At 47.3% G+C, this 24,067-nt stretch overlaps 1 protein-coding gene across 2 annotated transcripts in view; it reads right to left on the bottom strand.

Moving 5' to 3' along the window:
- Positions 1-12,598, bottom strand: part of LOC119969268 (5-hydroxytryptamine receptor 2A-like) — a 694,558-nt gene extending 681,960 nt beyond the window's left edge. The window contains exon 1 of one of the 2 annotated variants that reach the window (XM_038802644.1): positions 12,490-12,598. The gene's annotated coding sequence lies outside the window, so the exon portion shown is untranslated. The remainder of the gene's footprint in view (positions 1-12,489) is intronic. The other variant, XM_038802645.1, reaches the window with a different exon arrangement.
- Between the last annotated feature and the right edge of the window lie 11,469 nt (positions 12,599-24,067).

Below are 24,067 nucleotides of genomic sequence, written 5' to 3'. Positions count from 1 at the left end.
ATCCTCAGTGGCAGAGTAATCGCTTGCAGGGCCTTCCGTGTTGGCCCAAGATGGCAGCGCCCAGGACCCGCACATGGAGCTGGGGCCCCAAGGTGGTGGCGCCCATGACCCGCACATGGCGTCCGGGGCCCAAGATGGCGGCGCCCGTGGGAGCCTCGTGGCGGATGGGGGCAGTGTCAGTGGCATCTGAGGGCCGGTCGGGGCAGCTGGGAGCGTGGGTCGGGAGGACCGTGGGGCCGTTGCGGGAGCCGGGAGGCGGGCCGGAGAGGTTGGTGCGCGGTGTGGGGTCCTGGGGGTCTGGGGGGGGGGTCAATCCGCTGTCGCTGTGCAGAACAGCAGCGAGCGGCTTGGTCTGGCAGACCACCGCGTAGTGGCCCTTCTTCCCGCAGCTCTTACACAGAGCGGAGTGGGCCGGGCAGCGCGGGCAGGGGTGCTTTGAGAGGTCACAGAAATAGCAACGGGGTCCCGCTAGTTTGTCGGAGTGACCCGCGGCGCAGGCTTGGGGGGGGGTTGGGGTTTACGGAGGACGGGGGTGGCACATGCCATGAAGTCCAGGGGGTTGCTGCGCGGCCGGGGGCGTATGTGCGGGCGTTCAGGTCAGCAACCTCCAGGGAGGTTGCCAGAGTCCGTGCCTCAGCTGGGCTGAGGGCGTTCTTCTCCAGCAATCGTTGGCAGATAGAAGGGGACTGCATGCCAGCAACGTAAGCGTCTCTGATTAAAAGTTCCATGTGCTAAGTCGGCGAAACCTGGAGACATGCGCACGTTCTCCCTAGAGCTGCGAGGGCCTGGTAACACCCGTCGAGGGACTCACCAGGGAACTGTTGTCTAGTTGTCAGGAGATGCCGTGCGTAAACTTCATTGACCGGCCGGAGAAAGTGTCCTTTGAGAATCTCCATGGCCGCATCAAAGTGGCTTCATCCTCGATCATTGCGTAGACCGATGTGCCCACGCATGAGTGGAGGATGTGGAGTTTCTGCTCCTTGGTGGGCTTGCCGGCTGCAGTCGTCAGGTAGCTATTAAAACACACCTGCCAGTGTTTAAAGATTGCAGACGCATTTGCAGCATGCGGGCTGGTGCGGAGGCAGTCAGGCTTGATGCGAAGCTCCATTCCAAAATTCTAGCTGATTAAATTGATGTACCATCAATTCGACTCAAGACACAATTAGGATCCGAACTGTGGCTTTAATCAGCTAGTTGTTAGCCCTGTGGTCGACTACAGAGAATGGCCGACCGCCGGGAACTCTGGGTACTTATACCCTGCCTTGGAGGTGGGGCCTACTTGCCTCTCGACCAATTGGAGAGCAGTCACATGACTAGTCCCAACCAATCGGACGAGAGGCACATGACCAGCCAGAGCCAATGGGAAGCCAGTGCTCTGCACCAATGGCAGTGCTCATATCCATACCACCACATACTCCGTTTAATATACCACTCCATTTAGCAGATTCACCCAACGCTCATGAAGTTGCGTGTTCAACTTGCCTTATTCCTAATACTAATAGGATGTAGGAGAGTCCAAGGTTGAGGTGAGTGCTATAGCACACTGAGGGGAAGGGGAGGTTGCAGCAGTTGACATCTCTCTTCTTCAGTTTACTATGCCTTCTAAAATTTATACAGCACAAAAAAAAGCTGCAGTAAATTTATAATTATTACACTCACATTTCTCACAAACCAACACACATACAGTCTTCTGTTAAGACAAACACTCCCACAAAGTTCACATGATTTTGTCTTCTAATTCTCCTCAAAATAACTTTGGTAAAAAAAATGTAGATTCTGTAGATAACTGAGATGTTACCGAGAAATAAAACGATGTTGGTTTTATTTCTTGAAAAGTATTTGGAGTGACAGGTGGGTTGAAAGTAATACTAGTTTATATGGCATGATAGAGAAATCCAACAGGCAAGTCATAAAATTAGAACTGCAACTCCTTTTAGACTGCCAACTATTGACATCACATTAGATTCAACATAAAAGGTAAATAAACATCAGGCAATGTTTACATAGTCATTTTCAATGGTGTGCAAAGACAACATATATTTAACGCTATATTTACCTGCACAAATATTCTCTTCCAAAAGTATGACCAAAATGTGAAAGTGGACTATTGGTATTTCAAAATGTCATCTTGGGCAGGATTCTCCGTCCCGCCAGACCCATTTTCCGGTGCAGTGCGTCCCCACCAGCAGCGGGATCCTCCGTCCCAGCAGCCGGTCAATGGGGTTTCCCTATTGTGGTCACCCCCACACCGTTGGGAAATCCGCAGGTGCCAGTGCGCTGCCAGTGAAGCAGAGGATCCCGCTGAGGGAGAATCGCAGTGGATGTATTTATTAAAATAAACAAAGGTGTAAACTTTAATAAAAACCTTTATTTTGTTTCAACAGTCACGTTCTCACTAGACTTCAAGAATTTAAATAAATCCCGACAATGTTAGTTGCACAGCTCTCCCAAGGCTGTGGATTTCTTAACCATGGTGACTTGACAGAAAGTATAACACAAAATCTGAGTGCTGCAGAATATTTATATCAGGAAGTGTGGACTGTGTATATTTTTGCAGCAATTCAACAATTCCAAATATGTTTCAGGAGCAGCTGCATCATTGCACAAGAGTGCAGCAGGGATTCATAAACAAAAAATGCATTCCAGATTTTAGAGATAAATATTGATATGTTGCAGAACAGTTGGTTGTGTGATGACGATGCAGAATTTACAGCCTTACACCTTATCCTAAAGAGCTCTAATCATCAGCTTATGGTGCTGTTGCTCAACTCTGCTCAATTAAGCAATAATTTGCTGCACCAGGCTATAATGCATTCTAGTTATCTGCTGCAGTAGGCTACGGGTGCGATTTAGCAGAAACATTTCTCAGGGCCCAATCTACCGGCCGCTCCGTGCCAGCTGGGAAATTGAGCGGGTCAGTTAGATAGTGGGAGAGGCCGAAATTGGGAACCACGCTGGGTGCCGATCAGTTTCAGATCTAATCGGCTAGCTCCTGTTGGCACTATCCGGATCCCACTGTGGCGTGGTGAGAAACCAATAAACACAAATTAAGACCGCTCTCCATCCCATTAATGGCAAGGACCCCCTATCGAGTGGTCACCCATGATCTAACTGGCTCCCCAAAGAGCAGTCATGTGGGTGCTGTTCAGTCAGGCTTCTTGGCCACATTCTGGTGAGCACCTCACAGTTGCTAATGCCCAGGCGAGACAGCAGTCGGAGGTCTGCCGAATCCTAGGGCCCAGCTGGGTCCCAGTCAGATGCTGGGCCTCTGAACAATGTTTACCCGGAGCGGATGCAGTCAATTGGCAGTCAAGTGATATTCAGAGGGGGATGGCAGCGATACTCTAGCAGGTCCATAGCCCATTGACAGAATCCTAGAGGCTACAGGCCCAGGAGATAGCATTGGCAATGTGTGGCACCAAGGCCAACACTGCTAGGGTGGTGACTGGGGTGGAGAACCTGGCACACAACGTCAGCAGTATGAGTGGAAATGTCCAAAGCATGGCTTAATCAGTGATGGCCATGGCTGAGTGCCTTGGCAGCATGTCTGACTCGCTGGGAGACATGGCCCAGTCCCAGTCCCAGGTGGACCTGTATGAGGCACTGTGGAGCATGTCGCAATCTTAGAACGGCATTCAACAGCATTAGCCAGTTGCAGGTGGGCATTGCCGGGGCGCTCCAGAGCAAGTCCCAGTCACTGAGGAGCATCGGTGGGGGCGTCGCCATCATGCTGCAGACACTGGGAAGCAGAGCCTGATGACGCAGCGGCAGTCAGGGCTCGGTCCAGCTGCCCCTCTGTCCCGAGGTGACTCCAGGGCCCTATGGACACTGACTGGGACACTGACTGGGACAGGGAGCACTGGGTGCCAACCGGGGCCACCCCATGGAGTGGCAATTGCGGCCACCAGCGACCCAGAGTTCCACCCCCTGACAATAGCGTGTCTCGGTTAATCAGCCTGAACAGGGTGATACAATGAAGCATGTGACATCGGCAAGTGCACCAAATGCCCTTTGACCCCAGGGTCCCCAGAGGATACCCGCCAGGGGCATCGAAGGCCACAGGTAAGCAGCTGGCTGCCTCCACCTCGATGTGCATCTTGGGAGACACCTAGACGCAGCGGTAGAGCACGGAAGGTTAAGCAGGTCAAGGGTCACTGAGAGGGCACTGGGGAGAAGGAGGGTAGTGGAGAAAGGGGGGAGGATGGGGAAAAGGGGCTGGGAGGGGTGGCACCATCGGGGGCTAGGGACAGTTGGGGGGTGATGTCACACAGACCCGAGAACAGGGTGGTGGTAGGAGGGATGGAGGTGGGGGGGGGGGGAGGAAGGGGTGGGATGACGAACAAAGTCACATACTATGTGAAGAGGGCAAGGCTGAGGGCCCCCTTGAGACTCTCTGGGTTTGCCGATCCTCACCGCTACCATCTATCCTCCATCGCCTGGCTGGTCCTGTGGGTCCTCCCTGGCCTTGTCCTTCATTCCCTCCTGGTCCAACGCCTCCTCGCCCTCTTCCTCCTCGGGATGTGGCCGCATTTTCTTCCCCCTCCATCTCCAGCACATTGCCCTGCTGCTGTGCCAGCATGTGGAGGGAACAGCAGACCACCATGAAGCGGACGACCCTCCGGGAGGTATACTGCAGTGCACCACCAGAGTGATTGAGGCATCGGAACCGCATTTCGAGGAGTCCGATGCACAGCTCAATGACAGCCCAGGTGGCTGCATGGGCCTCACTGTATCAGGTCTCGGCATTGGTCACCGGCATCCGCACTGGCGTCGTTAGCTAGGTCCTAAACAGGTACCCCTTATCCCCCAAGAGCCAACCGGTCATCCTGGGGTGGTCCTTGAGAGGCCAAGGTAGTCCAGCTGCCCTAGGATGTAGCTGTCGTGCACACTCCCTGGGAAGCATGCACACGCATGCATGATCCTCGTGTGGTGGTCAAACACGAGCTGCATGTTCAGGGACTGCAACCCCTTCCTGTCAAGTAGGGGGCTCCCTGTGGGCCAGCTGCGTGCAAGGCGACATGCGTGCCATCTATTACCCCCTGACCTGGGATATCCTGCCGATGGCAGGTAACCCTGCTGCCCGGGCTTCTTGTTGGGCCTGGCCCAGGTCAAAGTTTATGACTTCACGGATGCACTTGTGCGCTGGAGCTTGTGAAATGCCACACAAATCCTGGCTTGAGCCCTGGAATAAGCCTGAGGCATTGAAGTTCATGGCTGAAGTGACTTTGACGGCCACCAGGAGCGGGTATCCTCCTCCTCCACATGGTGCCAAGCCCGCAAGGACATGCCATAGTTGCCGACCAACCCCTTCTTGAGGCAGAGCCTCCTGCAGCACACGCTGTCCTTCATCTGTTCGAAAGACGAGTGATGCCTGTTCACCTTGGGCCGTGGCCGGCCTCCCCCTCTGGGCCCCTCCCTGGCTTGATGGGTGGCCGGGTCCTCAGGGTCTGGGACAGGTCCCTGTAAATGGGCCGCTGCCTCGAGCCTCTGTCGACGCTGCTGCCAGCACCTCCTCAGGCATCCGGCCATCTGGTTTGCCAGAAGCACCGCGAGGACTGCTGAAACAAGGTCCCAGATATCATCAAACCGTGTAATCTCTATAAGGAATTGGTAAGGGTGAGAGGCTGACAGCCAGCGATGTCTTCCACCCCAGGACCCTTCAGTCCCCCATTGCCTCCCCCCACCCACATCCTCTGCCATCCAACATGGCCTGCCCATGCACCTCCGGCCACAGCGGAGGCCCCTGATTACCAAACCCAACAGCCTGTACCCATGACACCTGCACATAACATTACCTCGACCATACGCCAGTCCCTTCCTCGGTGCACACACCCATCGTCTGGTCATGGAAATGTCCTTTGTGTTGGGGCCCAGTCCCTAGGTGTTTGGATGTTGGCTGCTGCATCCATGATGTTGCCTCCGACAGTGTTCAGGCGTAGTGTCCGGCATCATGGTCATATTGGGATGTTAGGCAATAACTCCCAAATGCTACATGGCACGCCCACCCACGGGAATCCACCTGGGGGCTGCGAAGTGCTCACTTAATGATGATTGCCAATTCCTTATTAGCAATAGCCTTTAGCTGCGTGGCCAAAGGCCTTCACGGTCAGTGGGAGTTATGAGTGGTTGGTGATCTTGGCAGGCAGGCAGGAGTTTGGGTTGCCCCCAGTAATGAGTGCTCATGATTCAGGGGGTGGCATGGCAGACCGTTGGGCGCTGAGACATCACAATCCCCTCCCCAGTCCAGGGTTTGCACCCCCCCCCCCACCGATGGCCCCCCTGACCGAGGCCGCTCCCCCATGAGGGTTCCCCCACCCACATCCCCAAGTGCACTGGGGCAGCAAGCCCAGTGCCCCTGGACTCATTGCCCAGGAGCAAAGATGGCTGCTCATCTCCTCAGATCCCCACAGCAGCTATTCCGCTAGCTTCACGTTTAAAAAAAATTTAATAATCGCCGCCGAAGTGGCCACTTGCTGGGATTGCGGTTAGATCAAGGAGGCCGTTTGATACGGGGTCGTTCCTGTTACTTATATGGAGATTGGCCGTAAGTGGTGATAATTGGTTTATCGCCATGCCACACCAGGATCATGATTATGGTTAGATCGCAAACCAACCTGCGTCCAGCATAGTTCTCAATTTTGGCCTCTCCCGCAATTTACCGGCAGCGTAGCGCCCTCGCTCAAGCGCGATGCGGCCGTAAAATCACACGCCCAGTCACTTTTTTGGTTCTTGGGGAGTTTCACCCTGTTCTGGCCCACATTTTGAAATTTTTTCAGCAGTGAAGAGCTGAACTCGCTGGTGAACCCAGCTTCTCAGGGATCGGGCCGCCATTATGAAAGGGTGTCCTGATCTCCATGTGAACTTGAGGGTCCCCCACACTCCCCACCCACGGGCAATGTCACCCCCCATCCCACACCCATGGGCATTACCTCACACCCTACCCCCACCCAAGTGAGGACACACCACAATGAGGTCATTGAGGGCCCCCCCCTTTTCTGGCTCCCTAACCCCCCTTTCATCTCCCCCCCCCCCTTTCAGGACGGCCACCCTTCGCCCTCCCATTTCTTTAGGAGGCCCCTTCATAGCCACCCTTCACCCCCTACCCTTCATGGTCACTCTCATCTGCCCTTTCATGGGCATGGACCCGTCAGCCCCCGGCGCTTGGTGGTGCTAGGCTGGCAATGCCATGGTGCCCAGGTGACAGAGGGAGAGCCAGGATGTCACCCTGCCCTGTTCCTGATCAATGGCCTAGAAGACCCTCCCAGGTGCTATTATGCTTCGTCCACGTTTGTGTGGATCACTCGTTGGGGAGCGGGTTAGTTCCCGGGATATCCTTAGATTGGACTTGTATCTCGCAATGAGATGCAGATTGGTCTTAATTGGTGCCTCACCATGTTGAGGCGAGATCTGGAACCCTCCACCAGCCGTGGGCCTTTTAAATTGCAAACTGATTCGCAGCCGGCGCCGATTTTGGCATCTCACTCTATTTAACCGATGCACCGCATCAGGGCCGGGCGCAATTCGATCGTTAAATCGCATCCTACAATAAACTCCAGTGATCTGCACTAAGCGACAATACAATTAGCTACTGCACTAGAAACTTATGCACTATAGTTCTCAGCTGCACTCGACAATGATATACCGTAGTTAACTGCTGCACAAGACGATGATGCACTATTGTTATTTGATGCACGAGACAATAAGGCACTATTGTTAACTGTTGCACAAAAAAGTTATCCACTATTGTTATCTGCTGCACTGGACAATGATGCACTATTATTATCTGCTGCACTAGACAATGATGCACTATTGTTATCTGCTGCACGAGACAATGATGCACTACTGTTATCTGCTGCACGAGACAATGATGCACTATTGTTATTTGCTGCATTCGACAATGATGACTATTGGTTTTTTTTTAAACACATTTTATTCAAACTTGTATCAAAGTAGTTACAGCAAATATACACCCTGAGAAACATTCTTCCCAACAATCAACTAGACAGTTTGTACAGATTTTCCTCCTTTTCCACCCCCTCCCCTCCCCATCACCCATGCACTGTTATCTGCTGCAATTCACAATAATACACATTAGTTATCTACTGCACTAGACAGTGATGCATTATACTTATCTGCTGCACTAGATAATGGTGCACTATTATTATATGCTGCATTAGACAATGATGTACTATTGTTATCTGCTGCAATTGACAATACACATTAGTTACCTACTGCACTCGACAATGATGCATTAAAGTTATCTACTACACTAGACAATGATACACTATTGCTATCTTCTGCATGAGACAATGATGCACTGCAGTTGTCTCCTGCACAAGACAATGACACATTATTGTTATCCACTGCACTAGACAATGATGCACTATTGTTATCTGATGCACTAGATGATGATGCACTGTTGTTAACTTCTGCACTGGGCTACAATTTGCTATCGTTACCTGCTGCACTAAGCAATCATGCACTTTTGATATCTGATATCTGATGCACTAGGCTACAATGCACTGTAGTTATCTGCTGTTTTAGTGCAATGATACACTATAGTTAGCTGCTGCACTAGACAATGATGCCCATTGTTATCTGCTGTACTAGAAAATGATACACTATTGTTAATTGCTGCAATAGTAGACAATGATACACTATTTTTATCTGCTGCACTCGACAATGACACACTATTGATATCCACTGCACTAGACAATGATGCACTATTGTTATCTGCTGTACTAGACAATGATGCACCATTTTTATCAGCTACACTAGAAATTGAGGCACCATTGTTATCAGCTACATTGGACAATGATGCACCATTGTTATCAGCTACACTAGATCATGATGCACTATTGGTAACAGCTAAACTAGACATTGATGCACCATTGTTATGAGCTACACTAGACAATGATGTATTATTGTTATCTGCTGCACTAGACAAAGATGCACCACTGTTATCTGCTGCACTACACAATGGTGCACTATGTTATATGCTGCATTCGACAATGATGCACCATTGTTATCAGCTACACTAGATAATGATGCACCATTGTTATCAGCTGCACTAGTCAATGATGCACTACTGTTATCTGCTGCACTAGACAATGATGCATTGTTATCAGCTACACTAGACAATTATGCACCATTAGCAGCTGCGCTAGACAATGGTGCACTATTGTTATCTGCAATACTATACAATGATGCACCATTATCAGCTGCACTAGACAATGATCCATTATAGTTATCTACTACATTAAACAATGATGCACCATAGTTATCAGCTACACTAGATAATGATGCACCATTGTTATCAGCTGCACTAGTCAATGATGCACTACTGTTATCTGCTGCACTAGACAATGATGCATTGTTATCAGCTACACTAGACAATTATGCACCATTAGCAGCTGCGCTAGACAATGGTGCACTATTGTTATCTGCTATACTATACAATGATGCACCATTATCAGCTGCACTAGACAATGATGCACTATTGTTATCTGCTGCACAAGATAATGATGCACTATTGTTATCTGCTGCACTAGACAATGATGCACTATTGTCAGCTACACTAGACAATGATGCACTATTGTTATCTGCTGCACTAGACAATGATGCACTATTGTTATCTGCTGCACTAGACAATGATGCACTATTGTTATCAGCTACACTGGACAATGGTGCACTATTGTTATCAGCTGCACTAGACAATGATGCACTATTGTTATCAGTTACACTAGACAATGATGCACTATTGTTATCAGCTGCACTAGACAATGATGCACTATTGTTATCAGCTACACTAGACAATGATGCACTATTGTTATCGGCTACACTAGACAATGATGCACTATTGTTATCTGCTGCACTAGACAATGATGCACTATTGTTATCTGCTGCACTAGACAATGATGCACTATTGTTATCAGCTACACTAGACAATGGTGCACTATTGTTATCTGCTGCACTAGACAATGGTGCACTATTGTTATCAGCTACACTAGACAATGATGCACTATTGTTACCAGCTGCACTAGACAATGATGCACTATTGTTACCAGCTGCACTAGACAATGATGCACTATTGTTATCAGGTACACTGGACAATGATGCACTATGGTTATCTGCTGCACTAGATAATGATGCACCATTATCAGCTGCACTAGACAATGATGCACTATTGTTATCTGCTGCACTAGACAATGATGCACTATTGTTATCAGCTACACTAGACAATGGTGCACTATTGTTATCTGCTGCACTAGACAATGGTGCACTATTGTTATCAGCTACACTAGACAATGATGCACTATTGTTACCAGCTGCACTAGACAATGATGCACTATTGTTACCAGCTGCACTAGACAATGATCCACTATTGTTATCAGGTACACTAGACAATGATGCACTATTGTTATCAGCTGCACTAGACAATGATGCACTATTGTTATCAGTTACACTGGACAATGATGCACCATTATCAGCTGCACTAGACAATGATGCACTATTGTTATCAGCTACACTAGACAATGATGCACTATTGTTATCGGCTACACTAGACAATGATGCACTATTGTTATCTGCTGCACTAGACAATGATGCACTATTGTTATCTGCTGCACTAGACAATGATGCACTATTGTTATCAGCTACACTAGACAATGGTGCACTATTGTTATCTGCTGCACTAGACAATGGTGCACTATTGTTATCAGCTACACTAGACAATGATGCACTATTGTTACCAGCTGCACTAGACAATGATGCACTATTGTTACCAGCTGCACTAGACAATGATGCACTATTGTTATCAGGTACACTGGACAATGATGCACTATGGTTATCTGCTGCACTAGATAATGATGCACCATTATCAGCTGCACTAGACAATGATGCACTATTGTTATCTGCTGCACTAGACAATGATGCACTATTGTTATCAGCTACACTAGACAATGGTGCACTATTGTTATCTGCTGCACTAGACAATGGTGCACTATTGTTATCAGCTACACTAGACAATGATGCACTATTGTTACCAGCTGCACTAGACAATGATGCACTATTGTTACCAGCTGCACTAGACAATGATCCACTATTGTTATCAGGTACACTAGACAATGATGCACTATTGTTATCAGCTGCACTAGACAATGATGCACTATTGTTATCAGTTACACTGGACAATGATGCACCATTATCAGCTGCACTAGACAATGATGCACTATTGTTATCAGCTACACTAGACAATGATGCACTATTGTTATCAGCTACACTAGACAATGGTGCACTATTGTTATCAGCTACACTAGACAATGATGCACTATTGTTATCAGCTACACTGGACAATGATGCACTATTGTTATCAGCTACACTAGACAATGATGCACTATTGCTATCTGCTGCACTAGTCAATGATGCACTACTGTTATCAGCTGCACTAGACAATGATGCACTATTGTTATCAGCTACACTGGACAATGATGCACTATTGTTATCAGCTACACTAGACAATGATGCACTATTGCTATCTGCTGCACTAGTCAATGATGCACTATTGTTATCTGCTGCACTAGTCAATGATGCACTCTAGTTATCAGCTGCATAGTCAATGATGCACTATTGTTATCTGCTGCACTAGACAATGATGCACTACTGTTATCAGCTGCATAGTCAATGATGCACTCTAGTTATCAGCTGCATAGTCAATGATGCACTATTGTTATCTGCTGCACTAGACAATGATGCACTACTGTTATCAGCTGCATAGTCAATGATGCACTCTAGTTATCAGCTGCATAGTCAATGATGCACTATTGTTATCTGCTGCACTAGACAATGATGCACTACTGTTATCAGCTGCATAGTCAATTATGCACTCTAGTTATCAGCTGCAGAACAAACTTCCTCTGAGCAATTTCTCGCTGCAGTAACTTTTCTTCCATTCTAATTTTTGACTAAATATAAATTAAAATAACATGATAGTAGCATATTTGTTGCTGCCAAAGGTTTCAGTCAAACACTAATATGACAGCAACATCTTTTAACACAAAAGTCTGCCATCTCTTGAAATCTATTATGGGTTCATTAATATGATTATCAATCAAACATATATATTCTTTTTAAAGGTTCACAACAGAGAACATTCTTCCACACTTGATCCATACATTTGGATGGGCATTGAATCATTCACCAAATGTTGAAATGATTGCATTAAATGAACTCAGTGTTTTATCTTGGTCTTGCTATGTCTATACACATTGATGTACTGCTCACCATCAGCAGCCAGAGCTGAAAAGTAGCAATAATTAACAGATACAGCCATCTCTGACAACACATCACTTTACTTTCAATATACTAATAATTCCTGGAATCCACACCATGCTTAACATCACCAAATATCAATTTGTGCTATTTACTTTAACCCACACAAAGATATAAAATGGAAAGATATTTTTCATTAAGAAACAAAATCTAATTTACCTGAGCTGCTATGCCTTGACAGTGTTTTTTCTTAAGTTTTGTTCACTTTAAGGCAGATTTTCAAAAGTCTTGCTTTCTTGCCGACACCTTCTTTGAAACATTCTGCCACGCACCGTGACAGCAACTGGAAGTGGGATCACAGAATCCTAGCTCTTGGCTTCAGGTCTCCACCAAATAAAAGATCATTTAGAAAATGTGGCATGAGTGGTACATGTGTGGATCTGGAGTGACAGGATTGCAGAATGCTGGAGAAGCTTTCCTCAAGCTGTTCCATTATGTCAATTCTAATCAATGAAGCTTACAGACAATGTTGAACATGTTCTATATTCTAGTGTGCATTGTTTTCATACAGACAATAACCAAACAATCACTGAACATGCTCTCAGTATGAAAACTGCATTTAAAACAGACACTTAACCAGACAGTGAACACACACAGTACTAGGGGGTTATGCCAGCACCTTGCCAGGGGGCAGTGCCAGTGGAGTCCCTTTGGGGAGCTCCATTGTGAAGGGTGTGGGGTTCCCCTTATCCGTCTGGGGGAGATTCCCATGGTTTTGGCTACTGTGTTCACAGAGACATTTACACAAACATTAATCACACAGCGGGCTACTGTGTTCACAGAGACATTTACACAAACATTAACCACACAGCGAACATAGGAAAGAGGAACATAGGAATTAGGAACAAAAGTAGGCAGTTCAGCCCTTTGAGCCTGGTCTGCAATTCAATCAGATCATGGCTAATCTCTTCCTGGTCTCAAATCCATCTCCCTATCTGTTCCCCACATCCCTTTAACCCTTTTTAAAAAAAATCAGAAATGTATTTATCGCCTTCTTAAAACCATTTAATGATTCAGGCTCCACCGCACAAGGGTGGAGGGTGGAATTGCACAAAATCACCACCCTCTGCAAGAAGTAGCTCCTCCTCATCTCAGTTCTAAATCCACTGCCTTTCAACCTATATCCATGACCTCTCATTCTAGATTGCCCTGCAAGGGGGAACATTTGGTCTATGTTTACTTTATCAATCCCTTTTAGTATCTCTCCTCGCATCCAGCGAGTACAATCCCAAACGGTTCAATCTCTCTTCATATGTTAACCCTTTCATCCCCAGAAGCAATCTAGTGAATCTCCTCTGAACTGTTTCCAATGACCCTACATCCTTCCTCAAACAAGGAGATCAAAAACTGGACACAATACTCCAGATGTGGTCTCGCCATCACCCTATACAATTGCAATAACACTTCTCAACTTTTATACTCCACTCCTTTTGCAATAAATGCAAAAATTCCATTTGCTTTTTTTATTACATGCTGCACCTGCAGACTGACTTTCTGCAATTCATGAACAAAGGCACCCAGATCCCTCTGTTGAGACACATTTTCAATCTGTTTTCCATTCAGATAATAATTAGCCTTTCAATTTTTCAGCCACAATGGCTAACCTCACCCTTATGTACATTAAACTCCATCTGCTAAATGTTGGCCCAATCTCCTACCCTATCTATATCTGTCTGTAAAATCTGTATCTCCTCTTCACTGCCTGTTTCCCCACCTATTTTAGTATTATCCACAACTATTGCTATGTTACATTCGGTCCCTGCTTGCAGATCATTTATACAGATTGTAAACAGGTGAGGTCCGAGGACTGACCCCTGTGGCACCACGCTAGTTACAGTTCGCCAGCCAGAGAAGGACCCATTTATCCTGATCCTCTGCTTTCTGTCAATCAGCCAATCCTCAATCCAATCTAGTCCTCCACCCTCAATCCTTGTGATCTCACCTTCTTGATCAGTCTTTTATGCGGCACCTTGTCAAATGCTTTCTGGAAGTCTGGATAATTACCACATCCACAGGTTCCCCATTATTCACCTTGCTGGTTACATCCTCAAAGAACTCAAGCAAGTTTGTCAAGCATGACTTAACCTTCATAAAACCATGCTGACAATGGTGGATTGAGCTTTGTCTTTTCAAATGTTCAGTCATCTCCTCCTGAATGATTGATTCCAGCAATTTCCCCACCACATAGGTCAAGCTAACCGGTCTATAGTTTCCTACTTTTTGCCTCTCCCATTTTGAATCTGGGTGTCACATTAGCATGTTTCCAATCCACTGCGATCCTTCCAGAGTCCAGGGATTCTGAAATATCATAATCAATGCATCCACTATCTCTGCTGCTATTTCCGTTAATACCCTAGGGTACAGGCCATCAGGTCCCGGAGACGGATCTGCCTTCAATCCCATTAGTTTATGCAAAACCTTCTCCCTAGTGATGGTTATTACACCACGTTCCTCTGCATTAACTGTAGGTTTTTAAATTTCTTTATTATCTTCTACCGTGAAGACAGAGGCAAAATATTGGTTCAGTGCCTCTGCCATCTCTGTGTTCTCCATTATTACTTCACCAGTATCGTCCTCTAAATGGCCAAATTTACTTTAGCTATTCTCTTCCTCTTTATATACTTATAGAAGCTTCTGGGTATCAGTATTTATGTTTTCTGCAAGTTTCCTTTCGTAGTTCATCTTAGCTCTTTTGATTTTATTTTTAGTAGCCTTTTGCTGAACCTTAAAGTTCTCTCAATTCTCCAGCTTACCACTAGTTTTTGTGCCTTGATCAGCACGATTCTCCCCCAAAATTTCTCAATTAATTTGTGGCGGGTTTTTCAGGGAGTTCCCCCCCAGCTCTGCCGGTGAGTTCCCCACCCCGATTCAATGACACTTTGTCACTTTTTGGGACCATGGGGTATTTCTCACCGGTTTTCCCCACACAGAATTAATTTTAGCACTGGGGAGCTGAACTCATCACCAACTTTCGCTCCAAACGTCCTCTACATTTTGATATTTTTAAAGTTTGCTTTCCCCTCTGTAGTCATTAGACTAGTCTTGCCTGTTCATCCTATTAACCTCTAACTTCTCCTCTTATGCTGGCCTGCTGCTGTGGTTCCCATTAACCATTATACTTCTTGTAGTTTTACCCTTCCCTTCCCCCTCATTTGCTAGTTTAAAGTCCTTCTGATCACCCTATCTATCCTTTCCGCTAGAACACTAGTCCCGGATCGGTTCAGGTGGAGACTGTCCCAACGGTACAGATCCCTCCTGTCCCAATACTGATGCCAGTGCCCCATGAAATGGGACCCGTCTTTCTTGCTCCATTCCTTTAGCCAGGTGTTTACTTCCCTAATTTTCTCATCCCTCTGCCAATTTGCTCTCGGGTAGTAATTCAGAGCTTATAACCCTTGAAGACCTGTTCTTTAATTTTATTCCCAGTTCCTGACAATCCCTAATTAGGAACTCTGTCCCAGTCTTGCATATATTGTTTATCCCAAGGTGGATCACAACAAATGGTCTGGTGTGTCCCTCCTCCCCCAACTCCAATATCCTTTCAAGCTGGTTTAGAGATGAAATTAAATGAAATGAAAATCGCTTATTGTCACGAGTAGGCTTCAATGAAGTTACTGTGAAAAGCCCCTAGTCGCCACATTCCGGCGCCTCTCCGGGGAGGCTGGTACGGGAATCGAACCGTGCTGCTGGCCTGCTTTAAAAGCCAGCGATTTAGCCTTGTGAGCTAAACCAGCCTCTCACCCTGGTACCCAGCAGGCAACATACCATGCAGGACTCTCAGTTCTGCTTACATAGGATGCTCGCAGTTGCCCTAATTATAGAATCCTCAACAACTACCACTTGTCTTTTTGCTTCCGCTCAAATGGCCTCCTGTACCACGCTGCTGTGGTCAGCTAGCTCATCCTCCCTGCAGTCCATTTCCTCAACCACACAGGGAGCAAGTACTTCACATGTGTTGGACAGTGTCAAGAGCTGAGGTGCCTCCATTTCAAATTCAGAATCCCTCCATCTGCCTCACTTGCAGTAACACCCTGCTGTCCCTGACCACTGACCAAATTTGAGGTACTTAAATCGACAGGGTGTGACTGGCTCATGAATTAAAGTGTCCAGGTAACTCTCCCCCTCCCGGATGTGCCGCAGTGTCTGAAGCTCAGACTCCAGTTCATCAATTCTGAGCCGGAGTTCCTCGAACAAACACTTGCTGTAGGTGTGGTCACTGCAGCTCGCAAGGCGATCTGCCAGCTCCCACATCATGAAGCTACAGCACATTGCTTCCCCAGCCATCTCTACATAGTTAATTCATTAATTAATTTGGCAGTGTATTTTTTCAAATTTAGCACTGATTCCCTACCATCCAATCAGGTCATAGCTTTCCTGTGACATCAGTTTTTTTCAGCTTAAGTGGAATCCCCGATACTCACCATTCTGATGCTCCGCCCTCCGAGGCTGCTCCCTGGAGACTAGGCCATGAATCCCCGGGGTAAGTTACTTTATATACTCACCACTCTGATCCCAGTGCCGTGATGGCATTTCCGTTGTAGTCCAGGAGCCTGTAAGCTGCTGAAAGGACCTTGGGGGGCTTCTTGATGCGTTTGAAATAAGCACCTGTGTCCAGCTTAAACTGGATGGGGCAATGGTTGACCTGCATCACCGCACGCCATTCGTACGCAGAATCCACAGCGAGGATGGATTGAATTTGTGATGATTTGTATGTGGCATATTCACATTTGGTAATGATGCCCAAACAGTCGGCGGAGTCCAGGCAGTCTGCTTCTGGATCCGTTATGCTGCCAGGATCAGAATCCTGTAATCGTTGTTTCACACTCTAAACGCGCCGTCATCGGAATTGGGAGCGCTGGCCCCTGACTGGTCGTGCAGACCTGCACAAGGCTGCATAGTGACCAAGGTTCCCACAATTTAAACATCGCCTGCCTCTTGCAGGGCAGTGTTTCTTTAAGTGGGCGTTGCCACAGTTCGAGCACATCATACGTTGGCGTCCTGACGCTCGTCGTCGCACATGCGCAATGCGGGAGTCAGCCGCTTTGTTATCTAGTTCGCATCACGCATGTGTGGGGTCCCGGGAAAAGCACGCAAAATGACTGCTTTCATCAATGCTGAGGCGCTGCATCCAGGCGATGGCCTGCACACTCTCTGCCTCATGGGAGGCAAGTTTCTCATTTTCAGCCGATTTGTACTGGGCATTGCGATTGTGGCATGCTCATGCACTGTGCATGTTTCAATCATGACTGGCAGGGTCATCTGCTTGATTTTCAGTAGCTCTGAGGGTCAGAGTGAACTCCAAAAATAATTTGGTCTCTGATCATGGAGTCAGCAATATCACCAAAGTTGCAGGACAGCGCTAGCAGGCGGAGGTTAGTTAAGAAGGAGTTGAAAGATTCATCTTTACCTTGTACACGCTGTTTGAATATGTAATGCTCGAAGATTTCATTGGTGTCCACTTCACAGTGAATGTCAAACTTGTCCAGGATGGTCTGAAACTTTGTCTTGGCCTACAGTGAAGTGAAAAGAGTTGAAGCATTTGATGGCTTGATCACCCGCTATTGAGAGGAGAAGCATGATCTTCCTTGCATCAGACACACCCTTGAGGTCTGAAGCTTTGATGTACAGCAGAAACTTTTGCTTGAATGTCCGCCAGTTGGCACTGAGATTGCCAGAGGTCCTGAGCTGGTGAGGAGCCTGAATCTTCTCCATGGTGCTGGGATACATTTGCTGGTCTGAGGTAAACCACCTAGACTAAGCAGTCTCCTGGTAGCATGATGTGTTATGTACTCTGGGATAACACAGGCTGCAACTGGATGCAGCTTTAACCAAAAGATACTCCAGACCTTGAAGTTAGTTCAATCTGATTTATTGAATCAGTAGCACAGTTAACACAGTTCTCTATGAGTTCAACTCTCTGCTAACCTAAGTGTGGTTACTCTGTCTGACTGAACCAGACTAGCTCTTAGCCATGTGCTGGAGGTGTGATACTGTACATACACCCTGACTCACTCTGTAGATGTTCATCAGTGGAAAGAGGCGGAGTGTAAGTGCCTCAGGCCTTTTATAGAACAAAGAACAAAGGAAAGTACAGCACAGGAACAGGCCCTTCGGCCCTCCAAACCCGTGCCGACCATGCTGCCCGCCTAAACTAAAATATTCTACACTTCCTGGGTCCGTATCCCTCTATTCCTATCCTATTCATGTATTTGTCAAGATGCCCCTTAAATGTCACTATCGTCCCTGCTTCCACCACCTCCTCCGGCAGCGAGTTCCAGGCACCCACTACCCTCTGTGTAAAAAACGGGCCTTGTACATCTCCTCTAAACCTTGCCCCTCGCACCTTAAACCTATGCCCCCTAGTAATTGACCCCTCTACCCTGGGGAAAAGCCTTTGACTATCCACTCTGTCTATGCCCCTCATAATTTTGTAGACCTCTATCGGGTCACCCCTCAACCTCCATCGTTACAGTGAGAACAAACCGAGTTTATTCAACCGCTCCTCATAGCTAATGCCCTCCATACCAGGCAACATCCTAGTAAATCTCTTCTGCACCCTCTCCAAAGCCTCCACATCCTTCTGGTAGTGTGGCAACCAGAATTTTTTTATTTTTCTAAATAAATTTAGATTATCCAATTATTTTTTCCAATTAAGGGGGCAATTTAGTGTGGCCAATCCACCTACTCTGCACATTTTTGGGTTGTGGGGGCGAAACCCACGCACACACGGGGAAAATGTGCAAACTCCACACGGACAGTGACCCAGAGCCCGGATCGAACCTGGGACCTCAGCGCCGTGAGGCAGCTGTGCTAACCACTAGGCCACCGTGCTGCCCTGTGTGGCAACCAGAATTAAATACTATACTCCAAGTGTGGCCTAACTTAGGATGCATCGGGTGGAGAGGAAAATTGCAGGGGATGGGCACAATGGAAATGTGGAGCATGTTCAAGGAACAGCTACTGCGTGTCCTTGATAAGTATGTACCTGTCAGGCAGGGAGTAAGTGGTCGAGCGAGGGAACCGTAGTTTACTAAAGCAGTTGAAACACTTGTCAAGCGGAAGAAGGAGGCTTATGTAAAGATGAGACGTGAAGGTTCAGTTAAGGCGCTCGAGAGTTACAAGTTAGCTAGGAAGGATCTAAAGACAGAGCTAAGAAGAGCCAGGAGGGGACATGAGAAGTCTTTGGCAGGTAGGATCAAGGATAATCCTAAAGCTTTTTATAGATATGTCAGGAATAAAAGAATGACTAGGGTAAGAGTAGGGCCAGTCAAGGACAGTAGTGGGAAGTTGTGCCTGGAGTCCGAGGAGATAGGAGAGGTGCTAAATGAATATTTTTCGTCAGTATTCACACAGGAAAAAGACAATGTTGTCGAGGAGAATACTGAGATACAGGCTACTAGGGCTTGAGGTTCATAAAGAGGAGGTGTTAGCGATTCTGGAAAGTGTTAAAATAGATAAGTCCCCTGGGCCGGATGGGATTTATCCTAGGATTCTCTGGGAAGCTAGGGAGGAGATTGCTGAGCCTTTGGCTTTGATCTTTAAGTCATCTTCGTCTACAGGAATAGTGTCAGAAGACTGGAGGATAGCAAATGTTGTCCCCTTGTTCAAGAAGGGGAGTAGAGACAACCCCGGTAACTATAGATCAGTGAGCCTTACTTCTGTTGTGGGCAAAGTATTGGAAAGGTTTATAAGAGATAAGAAGTATAATCATCTGGGAAGGAATATTTTGATTAGAGATAGTCAACATGGTTTTGTGAAGGGTAGGTCGTGCCTCACAAACCTTATTGAGTTCTTTGAGAAGGTGACCAAACAGGTGGATGAGGGTAAAGCAGTTGATGTAGTGTATATGGATTTCAGTAAAGCGTTTGATAAGGTTCCCCACGGTAGGCTATTGCAGAAGATATGGAGGCATGGGATTCAGGGTGATTTAGCAGCTTGGATCAGAAATTGGCTAGCTGGAAGAAGACAAAGGGTGGTGGTTGATGGGAAATGTTCAGACTGGAGTCCAGTTACTAGTGGTGTACCACAAGGATCTGTTTTGGGGCCACTGCTGTTTGTCATTTTTATAAATGACCTGGAGGAGGGCGTAGAAGGATGGGTGAGTAAATTTGCAGATGACATGAAAGTCAGTGGAGTTGTGGACAGTGCAGAAGGATGTTACAAGTTACAGAGGGACATAGATAAGCTGCAGAGCTGGGCTGACAGGTGGCAAAGGGAGTTTAATGCTGAAAAGTGTGAGGTGATTCATTTTGGAAGGAATAACAGGAAGACAGAGTACTGGGCTAATGGTAAGATTCTTGGTAGTGTGGATGAGCAGAGAGATCTTGGTGTCCATGTACATAGATCCCTGAAAGTTGCCACCCAGGTTGAGAGGGTTGTTAAGAAGGTGTACGGTGTGTTAGCTTTTATTGGTAGAGGAATTGAGTTTCGGAGCCATGAGGTCATGTTGCAGTTGTACAAAACTCTGGTGCGGCCGCATTGGGAGTATTGCGTGCAGTTCTGGTCGCCGCATTATAGGAAGGATGTGGAAGCATTGGAAAGGGTGCAGAGGAGATTTACCAGGATGTTGCCTGGTATGGAGAGAAGATCTTATGAGGAAAGGCTGAGGGACTTAAGGCTGTTTTCGTTAGAGAGAAGAAGGTTAAGAGGTGACTTAATTGAGGCCTCAAAGATGATCAGAGGATTAGATAGGGTGGACAGTGAGAGCCTTTTTCCTCGTATGGTGATATCTAGCACGAGGGAACATAGCTTTAAATTGAGGGGAGATAGATATAGGACAGATGTCAGAGGTAGGTTCTTTACTCAGAGAGTAGTAAGGGCGTGGAATGCCCTGCCTGCAACAGTAGTGGACTCGCCAACACTAAGGGCATTCAAATGGTCATTGGATAGACATATGGACGATAAGGGAATAGTGTAGAGGGGCTTTAGAGGGGTTTCACAGGTCAGCGCAACATCGAGGGCCGAAGGGCCTGTACTGCGCTGTATTGTTCTATGTTCTATGTACTAAGGTTCTATGCAGCTGCAACATGACTTGCCAATTCCTATACTCAATGCCCCGGCCAATGAAGGCAAGCATGCCGTATGCCTTCTTGACTACCTTCTCCACGTGTGTTGCCCCTTTCAGTGACCTGTGGACCTGTACACCTAGATCTCTCTGACTGTCAATACTCTTGAGGATTCTACCATTCACTCTATATTCCCGACCTGCATTAGACCTTCCAAAATGCATTACCTCACATTTTTACGGATTAAACTCCATCTGCCATCTCTTGGCCCAAGTCTCCAAATGATCTAAATCCTGCTGTATCCTCTGACAGTCCTCATCACTATCCGCAATTCCACCTACCTTTGTGTCGTCTGCAACCTTACTAATCAGTAATTATAATGAGATAGTACCTAAGTGTCCTGCCACTTTGGGCATGTCCTGTTCTCTGTGTTCATTAGCTGCCTGTGTGTATATCATTATCTGCATGTCTGCATATCATGACACAGCCCTCCGAATCCCCGCGAAACCCCAAGGTAAGTTACTTTATGTACTCAAAGCTTCGCCCTCCGAGTCTGCTCCCTGGAGACTAGGTCATGAATTCCCAAGGTAAGTTACTTTATACACTGAAAGCTGAATGCTCCGCCCTTCGAGACTGCTCCCTGGAGACTAGGCCGTGAATCCCCAAGGTGTCTTGTTATGCTCTTGGCGTAGCATAAGTGGCTTCCTTGATGTGCACTCTGACAAAGGAAGGTTCAGACATGAAGATAACTTCAACATATTTATTGAACTATTTACAATTCTCCAACTCGGGTTCGACTCTACTGTTAATCATTCTATAGCTACTCAGACTGACAAACCAGTCTGCTACAATCCACATGGTGGGTATGATATTGAATCAATCCTATGTCTCTGCTCACTGAGTGTCTCCACTGGAAAGAGGAAGATCATGTGTGCTGTGTCCTTTATATATGGTTGGTGTAATGCCCCCCTGTGGTAGTGTCACCTCTGTGTGTATCGTGAATGCCCATTGGTCGTGTCCTATCTTACTGACCTATTGGTTGAGTGCCTGTGTGGCATGTCTCTGGTGCTCTCTCTAGTGTCTGGCTCGTCTATGTGTACTTACATTAACCCCTTGTGTATCTACAGTGATGCATATCACCACACAAGGTAAGTTACTTTATACACTCAAAGCTCAATGCTCCGCCCTCCGAGACTGCTCCCTGGAGACTAGGCCATGAATCCCCAAGGTAAGTTACTTTATGAACTCAAAGCTTTGCCCTCCGAGACTGCCCCCTGGAGACGAGGCCGTGAATCGCCAAGGTAAGTTACTTTGTATACTCAAAAGCTCAATGCTCCGCCCTCCGCGACCGCTCCCTGGAGACTAGGCCATGAATCCCCAAGGTAAGTTACTTTATGAACTCAAAGCTTTGCCCTCCGAGACTGCCCCCTGGAGACGAGGCCGTGAATCGCCAAGGTAAGTTACTTTGTATACTCAAAAGCTCAATGCTCCGCCCTCCGCAACCGCTCCCTGGAGACTAGGCCATGAATCCCCAAGGTAAGTTACTTTATGAACTCAAAGCTTTGCCCTCCGAGACTGCCCCCTGGAGACGAGGCCGTGAATCGCCAAGGTAAGTTACTTTGTATACTCAAAAGCTCAATGCTCCGCCCTCCGCAACCGCTCCCTGGAGACTAGGCCATGAATCCCCAAGGTAAATTACTTTATGAACTCAAAGCTTAACGCTCTGCCTCCGAGACTGCTCCCTGGAGACTAGGCCGCAAATCCCCGAGATACGTTACTTTATATACTCAACGCTCCGATGCTCCGCCCTCCGAGACTGTGCCCTAGACATAGGCCACTAATCCTCGAAGTAAGTTACTTTATATACTCAAAGCTCTATGCTCTGCCCTCCAAGACTGTGCCTTGGAGACTAGGCCGTGAATTCCCAAGGTAAGTTACTTTATTTACTCACTGCTCCGATGTTCTACCCTCCAAGACTGTGCCCTGCAGACTAGGCCGCGAATCCCCGAGGTAAGGTACTTTATTTACTCACTGATCCGATGTTCCGTTCTTGGAGACTGCTCCCTGGAGAGTAGCTCATACTTACATTATGATGCACGATCAATTACACAAAGACGAGAGTTGGATGCAATCGAGGCTTTAATACACTAAGATGTGTGGCCTCCTACAGCAGCTGGCAAAATGACTGCTGAACGGGGAGCACACATATTTATACTCCGCCTACTGGGCGAGCCAGCAGGCAGGGAACTACCCCCATACCTGTAGTACAGGGCCTTACCACAAATCACCTAATATATACATCAGTGGTGACTACCACATTGACCCCTGTTAAAATTGAGTCCGGCGGGGGTATCATAGAATTTACAATGCAGAAGGAGGCCATTCGGCCCATCGAGTCTGCACCGGCTCTTGAAAAGAGCACCCTACCCAAGGTCAACACCTCCACCTTATCCCAATAACCCAGTAACCCCACCCAACACTAAGGGCAATTTTGGACACTAAGGGCAATTTATCATGGCCAATCCACCTAACCCGCACATCTTTGGACTGTGGGAGGAAACCGGAGCACCCGGAGGAAACTCACGCACACACGGGGAAGATGTGCAGACTCCGCACAGACAGTGACCCAAGCCGGAATCGAACCTGGGACCCTGGAGCTGTGAAGCGATTGTGCTATCCACAATGCTACCGTGCTGCCCACAGTGGGTGGCGGAGAACTATATACAAGTACA

The sequence above is a fragment of the Scyliorhinus canicula genome, chromosome 7 (assembly GCF_902713615.1).
Source record: "Scyliorhinus canicula chromosome 7, sScyCan1.1, whole genome shotgun sequence".
NCBI classification, from domain to species: Eukaryota; Metazoa; Chordata; class Chondrichthyes; order Carcharhiniformes; family Scyliorhinidae; genus Scyliorhinus; species Scyliorhinus canicula.
The sequence above is the reverse complement of the archived record's forward strand: the minus strand, read 5'-3'. Positions and strand labels throughout refer to the sequence as shown.